Genomic DNA, 16,773 nt, shown 5'->3' with positions numbered 1-16,773 from the left:
ATTCACACCAAACTTATATTAATTTTTCAAATATTTACAATTTTAAAAATATTGTTTTTACAAAGTTTACAATATTAATTTAAGATTTAAATATTAATTTTAAAAACATGGTAAAAATAAAATTAAAAATCTTTTTGGCTTTTTATCCCACTTTAATCAATCAAATATTATCAAAAATATGCGCCCCTCTTTTCGGTAAAGTAATTTCGGTTCCAAGACCTAATTTAACTCATGACGAATTTTTGAAATATTTTGGGTTGATTGATTAAAGATATTTATACCTTAAGAATAAACGTTAAATTTCGCAGTGATGTAATAAATTTTTTGAATGATATCAATAATTTTGGTCGCCAAACCTAATTTTATTCAATACCAATTTAATACTTTTTAGCGAATAAATTAGCGTTTATTATCAAAAGGTTAAAAATAAAAATAAAAATAAAAACTGTACAAACATACCTGTGAAATAGATTTCTTAGTTATATGATCTATCCCATTCATAAGATAGTCGGTTTAATTGGTTTTCCATGGCTACATAGGCGTAACCTCGAGCATTCAGTGTCTTTTCTTCTAAACATATGAACGGTCCGTCTCTGCATAAAGTAACAAATTCGGTATTTGAATAGGTTTGATTATTTGAACATTTACCTCCATGTGACCATTTTCCGCATTTGTGACATCTTTCTAGGTGTCGTGCTCTTCTTTTCGCTGCGGATTTTGATTTTTCTTTACCAAATTGTAATTTATTATCTTCGCATCTGGATTCTTTTCTAACTCCGTCCATTCTTTCTCTGATTACTGATACTAATTCACTCGGTAGTATGTCATTATTACGTTTAGTGATCAAAGCGTGTAGCATTAGACCATGGTTTAGTTCACAGGCAGTCTTCATTTTGTAAAAACCTAAAAAAAATAAAAATTCAGAATGGGGGGAGAAGACTAGTTCTTTAGGGTCTGCTAGGGAAAGACCATTCGGGTTCCATTTTCGAGAACTACACGAAAACAGACAATCTAACTCTAACAGAAATACATATTATCCTTTAAAGACTTGATTCTCCCCACACTTAGTTAGCTGTGGTGTCGAAATTGTGATTAACTTCGTTGTCGACTTCCATCGGACCATGTATGTAATGTTTAACTCTGTGACCATTAACTTTAAATTCAATCCCATTTGAATTTATTAATTCTATCATTCCGTATGGGAAAACTCTTTTGACTATGAATGGTCCAGACCATCTTGATTTCAATTTTCCCGGAAATAGCTTGAATCGTGAATTGAAAAGAACTCTGTCTCCTTCTTTAAATTCTTTTGAACTTCTGATTCTTTTATCATGCCATTTCTTCGTTCTTTCCTTATAGATTAACGAATTTTCGTATGCTTCATGTCTTAATTCTTCTAATTCGTTTAGTTGACTTAATCGTAGACGTCCAGCTTCATGTATATCAAGATTACATGTCTTCAAAGCCCAAAATGCTTTGTGTTCAATTTCTACTGGAAGATGACATGCTTTTCCATAAATAAGTCTAAAAGGTGTGGTTCCAATTGGAGTTTTGTAGGCTGTTCTAAAAGCCCAGAGTGCATCCTCCAATTTAATGGACCATTCCTTCGGATTTGATCCTACGGTTTTCTCTAGAATACGTTTTAAAGCTCGGTTGGTATTTTCAACTTGTCCACTTGTTTGTGGATGATATGCGGTGGAGATTTTATGAGTTACTCCATATCTTTTAAGAACTTTCTCAAGTTGATTATTACAGAAATGAGTACCCCGATCACTTATCAAAGCTTTCGGTGTTCCAAACCTTGCAAAAAGACATTTTAAAAAGTTGACTACAACTCGTGCATCGTTAGTTGGGAGAGCTTGTGCTTCCGCCCATTTAGATACATAATCAATGGCTACGAGTATATATAGATTATTATGAGATTTTGGAAATGGACCCATAAAGTCAATACCCCAAATGTCAAATACTTCACATACTTGGATGACATTTTGTGGCATTTCATCACGTTGACTTATTTTTCCGGCCCTTTGACATGCATCATAGGATTTGCAAAGAAGGTGTGCGTCTTTGTAAATTGTAGGCCAATAGAATCCAGCTTCATAAACTTTTCTTGCTGTTAGTTGAGGCCCATAATGGCCTCCTGTTGGTCCTGTGTGACAATGGTTTAATATTTTACTAGCTTCATCTCCAAATACACATCGGCGTATTATTCCATCGGGACAACTTTTAAACAGATGTGGATCTTCCCAAAAATAGTGTTTTATATCACTGAAGAATTTCTTTCGTCTTTGGTACGATAATCCTTTTTCAAGGAATCCACAAACTAAGTAGTTTGCATAGTCTGCAAACCATGGGATTTCTTTATAATCTATCTTCAATAGATATTCATCAGGAAAGTTGTCTTGTATGGCTGATTCATTTAGAACTTCTAATTCAGGATTTTCAAGACGAGAAAGATGATCAGCGGCGAGATTTTCTGCTCCTTTTTTATCTCGGATTTCAATATCGAACTCTTGTAAGAGTAAGATCCAACGGATTAATCGTGGTTTAGCATCTTGTTTCGAAAATAGGTATCTAAGAGCAGAATGGTCGGTATAGACCACCGTTTTTGCTAGAACGAGATATGATCGAAATTTGTCAAATGCAAAGACAATAGCAAGGAGTTCTTTTTCAGTAGTTGTATAGTTTGTTTGTGCTCCTTGTAACGTCTTACTAGCATAATATATAGGTTGAAATCGTTTTTCAATCCTTTGTCCTAAAACGGCTCCCATTGCAAAATCACTTGCATCGCACATTAGTTCAAATGGTAGATTCCAATTTGGTGTTATCATGATCGGCGCATTAGTGAGTTTCTCTTTAAGAATATTAAAAGATTTGATACACTCATCTGAAAAGATGAATGGAGCATCCTTTTCTGGGAGTTTATTCATAGGAGTGGCAATTTTAGAAAAATCTTTTATGAAACGTCGGTAAAAACCGGCATGCCCTAGAAAACTCCTAACTCCTCTAACATTGGTGGGATGTGGAAGTTTAGCAATTACATCTACTTTAGCTCTATCCACTTCAATTCCTTCTTTTGAAATTTTATGTCCAAGAACGATGCCTTCTTTAACCATGAAATGGCATTTCTCCCAATTAAGTACTAGATTTGATTGTTCGCATCTAAGAAGCATTCGTTCCAGATTAACTAGACATGATTCAAATGTATCACCGAAGACTGAAAACTCATCCATGAAAACTTCCATGCATTCTTCTATCATGTCGTGAAAAATCGCCATCATGCACCTTTGAAAGGTTGCAGGGGCATTGCAAAGTCCAAATGGCATTCTTTTGTAAGCAAAAGTACCATAAGGGCACGTGAATGTGGTTTTCTCTTGATCTTCGGGTGCTACTGGAATTTGAAAATATCCGGAAAATCCATCTAGAAAACAATAGTAACTATTTCCGGCTAATCTTTCCAACATTTGATCTATGAAAGGTAAGGGAAAGTGATCTTTTCTGGTGGCGTCATTTAATTTTCTATAATCAATACACACACGCCATCCTGTTACAGTTCTAGTAGGAATAAGCTCATTTTTCTCATTTGTAATGATAGTCATGCCACCCTTCTTAGGCACGCATTGAACTGGGCTTACCCATGGACTATCAGAGATTGGATAAATTAGACCTGCATCTAGCAGTTTAATAATCTCTTTCTTAACTACATCTTGCATATTAGGATTTAGTCTTCGTTGGCGTTGCACATACGTTTTATGACCTTCTTCCATAAGGATTTTATGAGTGCAGTACGAAGGACTTATTCCTTTAATATCATGAATCTTCCATGCAATAGCTGGTTTATGAGCTTTCAACACAGAAATGAGTTGTGATTTCTCATTTTCAGTAAGAGAAGACGATATTATTACAGGTAATTCAGATTCACCATGTAAATAAGCGTATTCCAAATGGTTTGGAAGTGGCTTTAACTCTAATTTCGGAGGTTCTTCTATCGATGATTTGTATCAATATCTGTCTTCTTCTTTTAGCATTTGGATTTCTTCTGTTGTTGGTTCATATCCATTAGCTATTAGTGTATCTAACATTTCAGCTTCATCAATTTGTTCTGTTCCTTCTCCTAAAGAACATTCTCCTGTTCCTTGTAATTCTGGAAATTCTTCTAATAATTCTGCATGTGCATCTATAGTTTGAATATAATAACATGTATCATCTGCAGATTGCGGTTGTTGCATTGCTCTATCAACTGAAAAGGTAACACTCTCGTCCTCTATACTTAGGGTCAGTTTCTTACCGAACACGTCTATCATTGCTTTAGCCGTGTTTAAGAATGGTCTTCCTAATATAAGAGGAACTTGAGAATCTTCTTCCATGTCCAAAACAACAAAATCTACTGGAAATACTAAAGTACCAACTTTAACTAGCATGTTCTCCATTATCCCTCTAGGATATTTTATTGATCGATCGGCTAGTTGTATGCTTATTCTTGTTGGTTTCAATTCTCCAAGGTCTAGTTTAGCGTATAGTGAATACGACATTAAATTTATACTAGCACCTAAATCTGCTAATGCTTCTATTGAACTAAGACTACCCAGAAAACATGGAATTGTAAAACTTCCTGGATCAGATAGTTTTACTAGTATCTTATTCAACAGTACTGCTGAACAATTAGCATTCATAGTAACAGTCGAGAGTTCTTCCATTTTCTTTCTATTCGTGATCAGATCTTTCAAGAATTTAGCATATCTAGGCATTCCTGAAATCACATCAATGAAAGGAAGATTTACATTTATCTGTTTAAACATATCCAAGAATTTGGATTGCTCGACTTCAAGTTTCTCTTTCTTCATTTTACTCGGGTAAGGAAGTGGTGGTTGGTATGGTTTAACATAAGGTTTAGCCTTAATTGTGTTATCTTCATTAACCTTTTCAACTATCGGTTCTTTTTCCTTGTCTTGATCAGGTTGTGGTTCTTGTGGAGTAGGAATGGCTTCATCAGAAGTTACAGGTATTTCAGGTGGTTTAAGTGTTGTGCCACTTCTTGTGGTAATGGCTTTAGCTGTTTCATTCCGGGGGTTAGCATTTGTATCACTAGGTAGACTTCCCGGTTTTCTTTCACCTATTAACCTTGCTAGGTTACTTACTTCTTGTTCCAGATTTTGAATAGAAGCTTGTTGATTTCTAAATGCTTGAGCATTTTGTTCATTGGTTTATTTTTGAGATGTGAAAAACTGCGTTTGAGTTTCAACTAGCTTTGTCATCATATCTTCTAAATTCGGCTTTTTATCATCGGTTTGTTGTGGTGGTTTGTTTTGCAAATTTGGTCTTTGCTGATTGTAATTATTATTGGATACTTGTTGATTGCTAGGACCTTGTTGGTTGTTGTATGGAATATTTCGGTTATAATTCTGGTTTTGATTGTAAATCGGTCTTGGCGGTTGATAATTATTCTGATAATTATTTCCAGGCCTTTGGTTTATGTATGAAATATTCTCTCTTTGTTCCATTGTTAATTCAATACTGAGACAATCTTTTGTCAAATGTGGTCCTCCACACTGCTCACAACTAATTCGTATTGAGTGAATATCTTTAGTCATCTTTTCCATTCGTCTTTCAACAGCATCTATCTTTGCGGAAATGGAATCTAAGTCATGGCTAGAATCGGCTCTAGCTGCTTTAGATGATCTAATGATATCTTTTTCTTGGTGCCACTCATGTGAGTGGGAAGCAGTGTTATCAATAATTTTGTAAGCATCAGTTTCGGTTTTCTTCATAATAGAACCACCAGCTGCTATATCTATGTCTTTCCTTGTAGTGATGTCGCATCCTTGGTAGAATATTTGTACTATTTGACAGGTGTCTAAACCATATTGCGGACATCCTCTTAATAACTTTCCATATCTTGTCCACGCCTCATATAGAGTTTCATTTGGTTTCTGTGTAAACGTTACGATTTCTGCTTGAAGTCTTACGGCTTTAGATGCAGGAAAGAATTGTTTAAGAAATTTGTCAACTAAAACATCCCATGTATCGATCGCCCCTTCAGGTAACGATTCCAACCAATCTTTGGCTTCTCCCTTTAAAGTCCAGGGAAATAACATGAGATATATCTGTTCATCCTCCACTTCTCGGATTTTAAATAGTGTGCAGATCCTATTAAAGGTACGTAGATGTTCATTTGGATCTTCCTTCGGCGCACCACTAAATTGGCATTGATTAGTTACCATGTGTAGAATTTGTCCTTTGATTTCATAATCTGGCGCATTAATGTCTGGATGAGTAATTGCGTGACCTTGGCCAGTGCGTTTAGCTCTCATTCGGTCTTCCATACTTAAAGGTTCCAGATTCTCCATAATTGAATTTGTTGAATCGGTATCACTAGATGATTCTGATTTAATGGTTCGTTCCTCAACAATCTCTGTTTGAATGATTGGTGGCTCCAGAGGAAAGTTTAGTGGTTCAGGATCTACGAACCGTTCCTGAATATTCTCTGGATTCTCAATTGTGAGGTCGGGTTCAAAAAATGGATTATCGGAAATTTGAACTGAAGTACTTGGTCGACTGGATGACGATTCTAAAGAAAAATCAACGGCGGTTATATTTGCTAAATGTCTTGATCTAGTTACAGGTGGTGAACGTACAAAAGGTGGTGAACGTCTTGCTCGGTGCATTCACTGAATATCCTATTAGTTTTTAAAAGGAAAGAAAAATTATAATAAGTTATCCAATCAATAGACTTTTCTGATTTTGCCCACGTTTCGAATAGCCAAAAGATGCAGCAGAGGGGCAGGATTCGTTTGGTCTCAATATAATTGAGGACTGTTTGGCTCCAATAACCCGGTCCACGTACAAATCCAACTATTACTACGAACCAGAAAATTTTGATGTCTATAAATTTAACCACTTAAAATAAATTTTCGTAATTTTAAGAAATTTAGAGAAGAAGTAGAAAAAATTCTAAGTCCTAAAAACTAGAATGGCGAGAAATAAGAGAGAAAAAGATTGCGCGTCGAAAAGTGTCGAAAAATGAAAAAGACGAAGAGTGGTTTGTAAACACGCGGTTAATCCAACCTTATAACTATCACTATCTTAAAATTAAAACTACAAATAGAGATCACTAATTGGAATTGTAATTGATACATAGGTAAACGGCGTCGAAAGATAAATAAAAATAAGAAAGTAGCACGAAAAATAGCGTCGCAAAATTTTAAGGCACCTAAATCTTAGTCTAAAGAAAAAGCACTTAAGGGATTTTACAGCAAAGCCTAAAAATTCTAGAAGTAAAAATAAATACTAAGGCAAAAACTATACTTAATACTAAAAGTTGTAACTAGATTCTAAAAATCTAAAGGTAATAAAACTTAAATATTTTTTTTTTTTTTTTTTAAATTTTTTTTTTTTTTAGTACAATACTTACAACTAATAAAAAGAAAATATTACGGAGTAGGCAAAAATGGGTTGACAGAATCTTTCTTTGAATGCTTTGAACTTGTAAATCACATGGGATTGAATATTGGTTTTTGTGTGTGATTCATTGAATTTTGTGTAGGTAGTCACAAGTCCCAGTGAACTAGCTAGCCTACTGATCCTATCACTCTTTTATTTTTATTTTTATTTTAATTTTTTTTTTACGGTAGATTTTTGGGAGTAGTTGGCCATAGGGTGTCACCAAATTGTACGAATTTAAATGTATTGACCCGAACTTTTCCATGTTTATATATTTATATATTAAATGAAATTGATATTTTCATGATTAAATGTTTCCAATATATTAAGCAATCAAACTTGTTAAGATTTGATTAATTAAAATATGTTTCATATAGACAATTGACCACCCAAATTGACCGGCGATTCACGAACGTTACAAACTTGTAAAAACTATATGTTGATATATATATATATATATATATATATATATATATATATATATATATATATATATATATATATATATATATATATATATATATATATATATATATATATATATATATATATATATATATATATATATATATATATATAGTTAACATGATTTTATGATAGGTAAGTATCTCACTAGGTATATTAACAATGAGTTATATACATAAAATAAGACTATTTAATTAAGAAACTCGAAACCATATATATAACGATTATCGTTATGACAACGTCTTACCAAGTACATATGTATCATATTAAGATATTGTTACACTATATTTAACATGATAAAATGATAATTATTTATATCATTAAGTATGTTAACAATGAACTACATATGTAAAACAAGACTACTAACTTAAGGATTTCAAAACGAGTTATATATATAACGATTATCGTTGTAACAACATTTTAATATATATATCGTATTAAGACATATTCATACACCATGTTATCATGATAATATGATAATTTAACATCTCACTAAATATAATAAACAATGGGTTAACTACATTAAATAAGATCGTTATCTTAAAGGTTTCAAAAACAACACTTACATGTAACGACTAACGATGACTTAACGACTCAGTTAAAATGTATATACATGTAGTGTATTAAGATGTATTAATACACTTTTGGAAGACTTCAAGACACATATAAAAAATCTCATACTTATCAAAGTTGGTCACAATTACACTCTCATTCGTTTTCATCAACAATTCTACTCGTATGCACCCGTATTCGTACTCGTACAATACACAACTTCTAGATGTATTTACTATTAGTATATACACTAGAATGATCAGCTCTTAGTAGCCCTTGTGAGTCACAAAAACATGTGGGAACCATCATTTGGCAACTAGCATGACTTATGAGCAAGGAAACAAAACAAGAACTCCTTTTAACCCCACTCACCCTTCACCACTCACCACCCACTCCATTTCACTTCCAATTCTCTTTCTAATTCTCTCTCAACACCTACACACACTTATGAATGAATTTTTCCAGTAACTAATCATCATTTCATCAAAAATTACTTCAAGAATCAAGCTATAATCATCATAGGAAGAACACTTCAAGAACACTTCAAAAATCCTTTCAAGTTTACTAGTTTACTTCCAAGCTTTCTAATCCATTCCAAGTAATCATCTAAGATCAAGAAACCTTTGTTATTTACAGTAGGTTATCTTTATTATTCAAGGTAATATTCATATTTAAACTTTGATTCGATTTCTATAATTATAAACTATCTTAATTCGAGTAAAAATCTTACTTGAACTTGTTTTTGTGTCATGATCCTACTTCAAGAACTTTCAAGCCATCCAAGATCCTTTGAAGCTAGATAATTTCTAGTCACTTCCAGTAGGTTTATCTACTAAACTTGAGGTAGTAATGATATTCATAACATCATTCGATTCAAATATATATAACTATCTTATTCGAAGATTTAAACTTGTAATCACTATAACATAGTTTAGTATATTCTAAACTTGTTCGCAAACAAAGTTAATCCTTCTAACTTAACTTTTAAAATCAACTAAACATATGTTCTATATCTATATGATATGCTAACTTAACGATTTAAAACCTGAAAACACGAAGAACACCGTATAACCGGATATACGCCGTCTTAGTAAAACCAGGGGCTGTTTTGGTTTGGATAATTAAAAACTATGACAAACTTTGATTTATAAGCTATTCTTCTGGGAAAATGATTTTTCTTATGAACATGAAACTATATCCAAAAATCATGGTTAAACTCAAAGTGGAAGTATGTTTTCCAAAATGGTCATCTAGACGTCGTTCTTTCGACTGAAATGACTAACTTTACAAAAACAACTTGTAACCTGTATTTCCGACTATAAACTTATAATTTTTATGTTTAGATTTAAAAACTTAAGTTCAATATGAAACCATAGCAACTTGAATCACTCAAAACGGATTTAAAACGAAGAAGTTATGGGTAAAACAAGATTGGATAATTTTTGCTTGTTGTAGCTACGTGAAATTTGTAACAAATCTATACAAATCCTAACTTAATTAACTTATATTGTATTATACATGTATTATAACATATATTATGTAATCTTGGGATACCATAGACACGAATACAATGTTTTGACATATCATATCGACCCATCTATATATATATTTCGGAACAACCATAGACACTCTATATGCAGTAATGTTGGAGTTAGCTATACAGGGTTGAGGTTGATTCCAAAATATTATATATAGTTTGAGTTGTGATCTAGCCTGAGACTTGTATACACGAGGTCGTGGATTGATTCGAGATAAAATATATTGCTTTATTTCTGTACATCTAACTGTGAACAACTAGTTGTAGGTTACTAACGAGGACTGCTGACTTAACACATTCAAATCATTAAAACGTAATAAAAAATGTTGTAATTATATTTTGATCATACTTTGATATATATGTACATATTTGTTATAGGTTCGTGAATCAACCCGTGGCCAAGTCTTACTTCCCGACGAAGTAAAAATCTGTGAAAGTGAGTTATAGTCCCACTTTTAAAATCTAATATTTTTGGGATGAGAATACATGCAGCTTTATAAATGTTTTACAAAATAGACACAAGTACATGAAACTACTTTCTATGGTTGAATGATCGAAGCCGAATATGCCCCTTTTTGCTTGGTAACCTAAGAATTAGTAAACCAGTCTACTAATTGACGCGAATCCTAAAGATAGATCTATTGGGCCCAACAAACCCCATTCGTTGTAGCGGATGCTTTAGTACTTCGAGTTTTTATATCTTGTCCGATGGATGTCCCGGAATGATGGGGATATTCTTATATGCATCTTGTTAATGTCGGTTACCAGGTGTTCACCATATGAATGATTTTTATCTCTATGTATGGGATGATGTTTATGAAAAATGAAAATATGAAATCTTGTGGTCTATTATTACGATTGATAAATATATAGGTTAAACCTATAACTCTGATGTCGTAGGGGGTGTATACAAAATAGTATTATTTTTAGTGCGAAATACTATTAAATATGCTACAAATTTACACAAGTTATTTATTTATTTATCGAGTGGATATACTTAAACCTTGCTACAACACTTATAGGCAGTGTACCTAATCGTATTATAGTATAGTTTTTAGTAAGTCCGGTTCGTTCCACAGGGAGCTCGTGAAGTATAACACTATATTTTTTTTACACACAATAATTGTAAAAATACAAATATATAAGTAATATTATTATTATAAAGGGGGGTTTTTACCGTTTAATGACCGGTTTGTCGATTTTAAAACTTTAGTCGCAGTTAAAACCAAATGTAAAATATTAAAAATAAATACAAGACTTAAATTAAAGCATAAAGTAAATAACGATAATGAAATTGTGAATAATAAAAGTGTGATAAAATAAACTTGCGATAATTAAAAAGTACGATAATTAAAAGTGCAATTAAATACAATAACAATAAAAATGATAATTAGAAGTGCAATTAAATATAAAATAAAGGAAATTAAATATGAAATAAAAGAATTATGCTTATTTAAACTTCCGTAATCATGATGTTTGACGTGTTGATTTTAATTTTATGCCCATGGGTTAATTGTCCTTTGTCCTGAATTATTTAATATGTCCGTTTGGTTTTTGTCCATAACAGTCCATCAGTCATAAATATAAAGTGCGAGTGTCCTCATCAAATTATTCTTATACCCGAAGTTAAATATTCCAACTAATTGAGGACTTAAACTGTAACAAGATTTTAATACTTTGTTTAATAATTACACCAGAATGTCGACTGAGTGTAACCCAAGGTTTTAATATTTTGTTATTAATTATACCAAGTGTCCTTGTACATAATTTCACCCCTGTTTTAATTATTCTAGTGGCTATTAATCCATTCCCGTGTCCGGTTAAATGAACGATTATTCGTACATATAAATACCCCGCCCATCGTGTCCGATTGAGTGTATATGGTAATTTATAGGGACGCCCAATTGTAAATCTTTATATTAACATTAACAAACTATCATTTAGTTAAACAAATATAAAGCCCATTAATAGCCCATAGTCTAATTTCCACAAGTGTCGTTCTTTTGTCCAAACCCCAATTATGGTACAAAGCCCAATTACCCAATTTTAGTAATTAGCCCAACATCATGATTACTTCGTTTTAAATAAGCATAATAATAACTTAGCTACGAGACATTAATGTAAAAAGGTTGAACATAACTTACAATGATTAAAAATAGCGTAGCGTTACACGGACAGAATTTCGACTTATACACTCAAACGATCTCTATCATAAATCTTATTATTATTATAATTTAAAATTAAAATTAAGATTATTGTTATATCTTATTACATTAACATTATGATAGAGATTTTTAGATATTGATATTGATAATAGATTTTTAGGATAGAAAAAGGGATGCGTAAAATACATCGACAATCATCGCCTTTTATAGGCAAAATATGAAATTGAATTTTCATTTACGACCCCTGAACTATGCTCAATTAACAACTTTTTATTATTTAATATTATTCTTATTATGAATTATTTAAATATTATATTTTATTCTTGTGCATAGTTGACTCGTAATTTTTACACCGTTGCGTCGAGCGCTGAAAGTTGGTTCATGCCCCGGTTCCGGATTTTCGAACGTCCTTTCGTACAATTTTATATCGTGTACTTTGCGTTTTGTAACTTGTACTCTTGTCATTTTTAGACGTTCTTCATCAATAATTTGAACATTTTTGATTGTATCTTGTACTTTTGAGCTGTTTGGACCTTTGTGTCTTCAATTCGTCGTTTTCGCCTTTTGTCTTCGCACTTATTTAATATAAACGAATATTACTTGAAAATGGAACAATATCAACTAAAATCTTGTCTTTCTTGGGGAATAATGCTATGAAATATATGTTCCTTTTTAGCCTTATCAAACTCACCAACATTTTTGTTGACGTTTTAAGCATGTTTATTCTCAGGTAATTGTTAAGAGCTTCCGCTGTTGCATACTAAATTAAGGACAAGATTTGGAGTCCATTCTTGTATAATATTGTTTGAAAACTGCATTCGAAGACATATGTTGTTGTGTAATATTATTGTAAACTATTATGTAATGGTCGTGTGAAAACGCTATATTTTTTATTATCATTTTTAAACCTTTAACGATAAATTAAAGGTTATGCTTTATTTTAAAATCGAATGCATTCTTTGAAAAACGTTTCATATAGAGGTCAAAACCTCGCAACGAAATCAATTAATATAGAACGTTTATAATCAATATGAACGGGACATTTCATTGACCTTCTCATCGAGTATAGCAATCGGGTCCTCAACATACTCTAACTTAGCTCAATCTCGTTAAATGGCACCCATGAAGAATCATCTGCAAGACACTTACGGAGATGGGAAACATGAAATGTATTATGGATCCCCGCAAGCTCTTCGGGTAATTCCAAACGATACGCAACTTCACCAACACGAGCTAAAATTTTAAATGGCCCAATAAACCGAGGAGCTAACTTTCCCCGTTTTCGAAATCGAATGACACCTTTCCATGGCGAAACTTTAAGCATCACCATGTAACCTTCTTGAAACTCAATCGGTCGCCTTCGCCTTCGTTTATCAGCATACGCCTTTTATCTATCTTGAGCCTTTTTCAAATGAGCCCGAATCATAACAATCTTACTATTCGTCTCTAAAACCAAATCGGTACTCCCGATTTCTCTTTGACCCACTTCACCCCAACAAATCGGGGTTTGACACCTACGCCCATAAAGCATCTCGTAAGGTGGCATCCCGATACTAGTATGATAACTATTATTGTACGAGAATTCCAACAATGGTAAGTGCTCATCCCAACTACCGCCGAAATCAATAATACACGCCCGTAACATATCCTCCAGTGTTTGATTCGTACGTTTGGTTTGACCGTCCGTTTGAGGATGATACGCCGTGCTCAATTTCAATTGTGTACCCATATCTTCATGAAACTTTTCCCAAAACCGAGATGTAAAACGAGTATCTCGATCCGAAATAATAGATATAGGAACTCCGTGTCTCGATATCACCTCGTTGATAAACAATTTAGCCAAGGTCTCTGACGATATCGCTTCCCGAATGGGAAGAAATAAGGCACTTTTCGTCAATCGATCAACTATTACCCAAATCGAATCAAATTGGGTTCTCGCCGTCTTTGGTAACTTTGTGATGAAATCCATGGTAATGTGCTCTCATTTCCATTTCGGGATTTCTAACGGTTGTAACATACCATACAGCTTTTGATGTTCGGCTTTAACTTGCAAACACGTGACGTATTGTTCAACATACCTAACAACATCGCGTTTCATGTCAGGCCACCAATACTCTTTATTCAAATCAAGATACATTTTTGTCGCGACCGGGTGAATGGAATACTTTGACTTATGTGCTTCATCAAGTAGCACTCGTCGATTACCACCCATCTTAGGCACCCATACTCGTCCCTGAAAGGGCAACAAACCATGTGGGCCTAAGGTAATAGACTCCGTTTTCCCCACGATTCGCTCCTCATGCTTGTTGTTAACAAAAGCTTCAATTTGAATCTCACCAAGCTTCATAAGAAAATCGTTAGTAATAATCATGCGTAACGATCCTACTCGTATTGCCGGATGTTGACTCTTTCGACTCAATGCATCCGCGACCACATTCGCCTTGCCCGGATGATAAAGTATCTCACAATCGTAGTCTTTCACCACGTCCATCCACCTACATTGACGATAGTTCAAATCTCGTTGATCAAAAAGATGTTTCAAACTCTTATGATCCGAATAAATCGTACACTTGACACCATACAAGTAGTGGCGCCAAATTTTCAACACATGAACCACCGCCGCCAATTCAAGATCATGAGTCAGATATCTCGTTTCGTGTTCCTTTAATTGTCGAGAGGCGTAAGCGATGACTTTACCTCTTTGCATTAAAACACACCCGAGCCCATTTAAAGACGCATCAAAATAAAACGTCATGTCTTCTACCCCTTCTGGCAACACTAACACCGGAGCTTGACATAATTTCTCTTTTAACAATTGAAAGGCAATTTCTTGCTCGTTCTCCCAATTAAATCTCGCGTTCTTTCTCGTCAACTTCGTCAAAGGAGAAGCGATTTTAGAAAAGTCTTGGATAAACCGACGGTAATAACCGGCCAATCCGAGGAAACTTCGGATTTACGTAGGCGTAGTCGGTCGTCCCCAAATCTTCACCGTCTCAATCTTCCCCGGATCTACTTGAATACCATCCTTGTTCACAATATGACCAAGGAATTGAACTTCCCTTAACCAAAATTCACATTTGGAGAATTTTGCATACAACTTCTCCTTCCGCAACGTCTTCAACACACCACGCAAATGATGTTCATGTTCCTTCATACTCTCCGAATAGACAAGTATGTCGTCAATGAACACAATCACCGACTTGTTCAACATAGGTTGGCACACTCGGTTCATAAGATCCATGAATGCCGCCGGTGCATTCGTAAGACCGAAAGGCATAACTATAAACTCATAATGCCCGTAACGCGTTCAAAAAGCCATTTTCTCAATATCTTCCTCACGGACCCGCATTTAGTGATAGCCGGACCGTATGTCAATCTTAGAGAAATACGTTGCACCTTAGAGTTGGTCAAACAAATCGTCAATCCGAGGCAATGGATAACGATTCTTTATCGTCACTTTATTTAACTCCCGATAATCGATGCACATCTGCATACTACCATCCTTCTTCTTCACGAATAAAACCGGAGCACCCCATGGAGAAGCACTCGGTCGAATAAAACCCTTTTCAAGTAATTCTTGGGTTTGATTTAACAACTCTTGCATTTCCATTGGCACTAAACGATAAGGAGTTTTAGCAATGGGAGTAGCCCCCGAAACCAATTCAATGCGAAATTCAACTTGTCTTTCCACCGGAACACCCGGCAATTCATCCGAAAAAACGTCTTCAAATTCACTAACCACCGGAATTTCACGAATGGGTGGTGGCTCTTCACGAGTATCAACTACATGAGCACGAAAAGCCATGCCACCACTAACAAGAAAACGACGTGCCCGTGCATAAGTGCATAATGGCACAAGTCTTCTCCGTCTCTCGCCATGAATAATTAACTCTCCCCTACTTGGGGTCTTCACATGAATAGATTTCTCATGGTATGCAATATCGGCTCTATAACGATCGAGCCAATCCATACCAACGACAATATCAAATTCACCCAAGGTCATCGGGATAAGATCAATTTTAAACGTTTCAGAACCAAACACAATATCACAATCATTACACACATCAACCCCTAGCACCGTCTTACCATCCGCTATTTCAAATTCTACTGGATGACTCAACTTAGCTAGCGGCTTATTTAGTTTAGGCACGAATCTTGGAGAAACAAACGACAAATTAGCACCGCTATCAAATAGGACCCTTGCCGGATTAGAGTTAACCATGAAAGTACCTGAGACAACTTCGTTGGATTGTTTGGCCTCATCATTGGTCATTAAATAGTTTCATCCCCTAGCCGTACCCGCCGCCTTCTCCAACTTCTTAACATGATCGGTGTTCAAATCGGGACACTCCGGCCTTTGGTGCCCTTCCTTACCATAATTATAACAAGTGAGTTTGGTTGTAGAAGATGGCTTGGTGCAATCGCGAGCCATGTGTCCTTGTCACCCACAATTATAACATTTGGATCCAAAACCCCTGGACTTACCCTTCTTCACACTACCAACACTCTCACTCACACCCTTACTTTTCTTGTTCGAATAACTAGTAGCTTTAAACTTCCTTTTGTCAAACGTAAAGCCACTTTTTCTCAACACAAGCGCCTCAAAACCTTTGG

The sequence above is a fragment of the Rutidosis leptorrhynchoides genome, chromosome 2 (assembly GCF_046630445.1).
Source record: "Rutidosis leptorrhynchoides isolate AG116_Rl617_1_P2 chromosome 2, CSIRO_AGI_Rlap_v1, whole genome shotgun sequence".
Classification (NCBI taxonomy): Eukaryota; Viridiplantae; Streptophyta; class Magnoliopsida; order Asterales; family Asteraceae; genus Rutidosis; species Rutidosis leptorrhynchoides.
Note: the sequence above shows the minus strand (reverse complement) of the source record.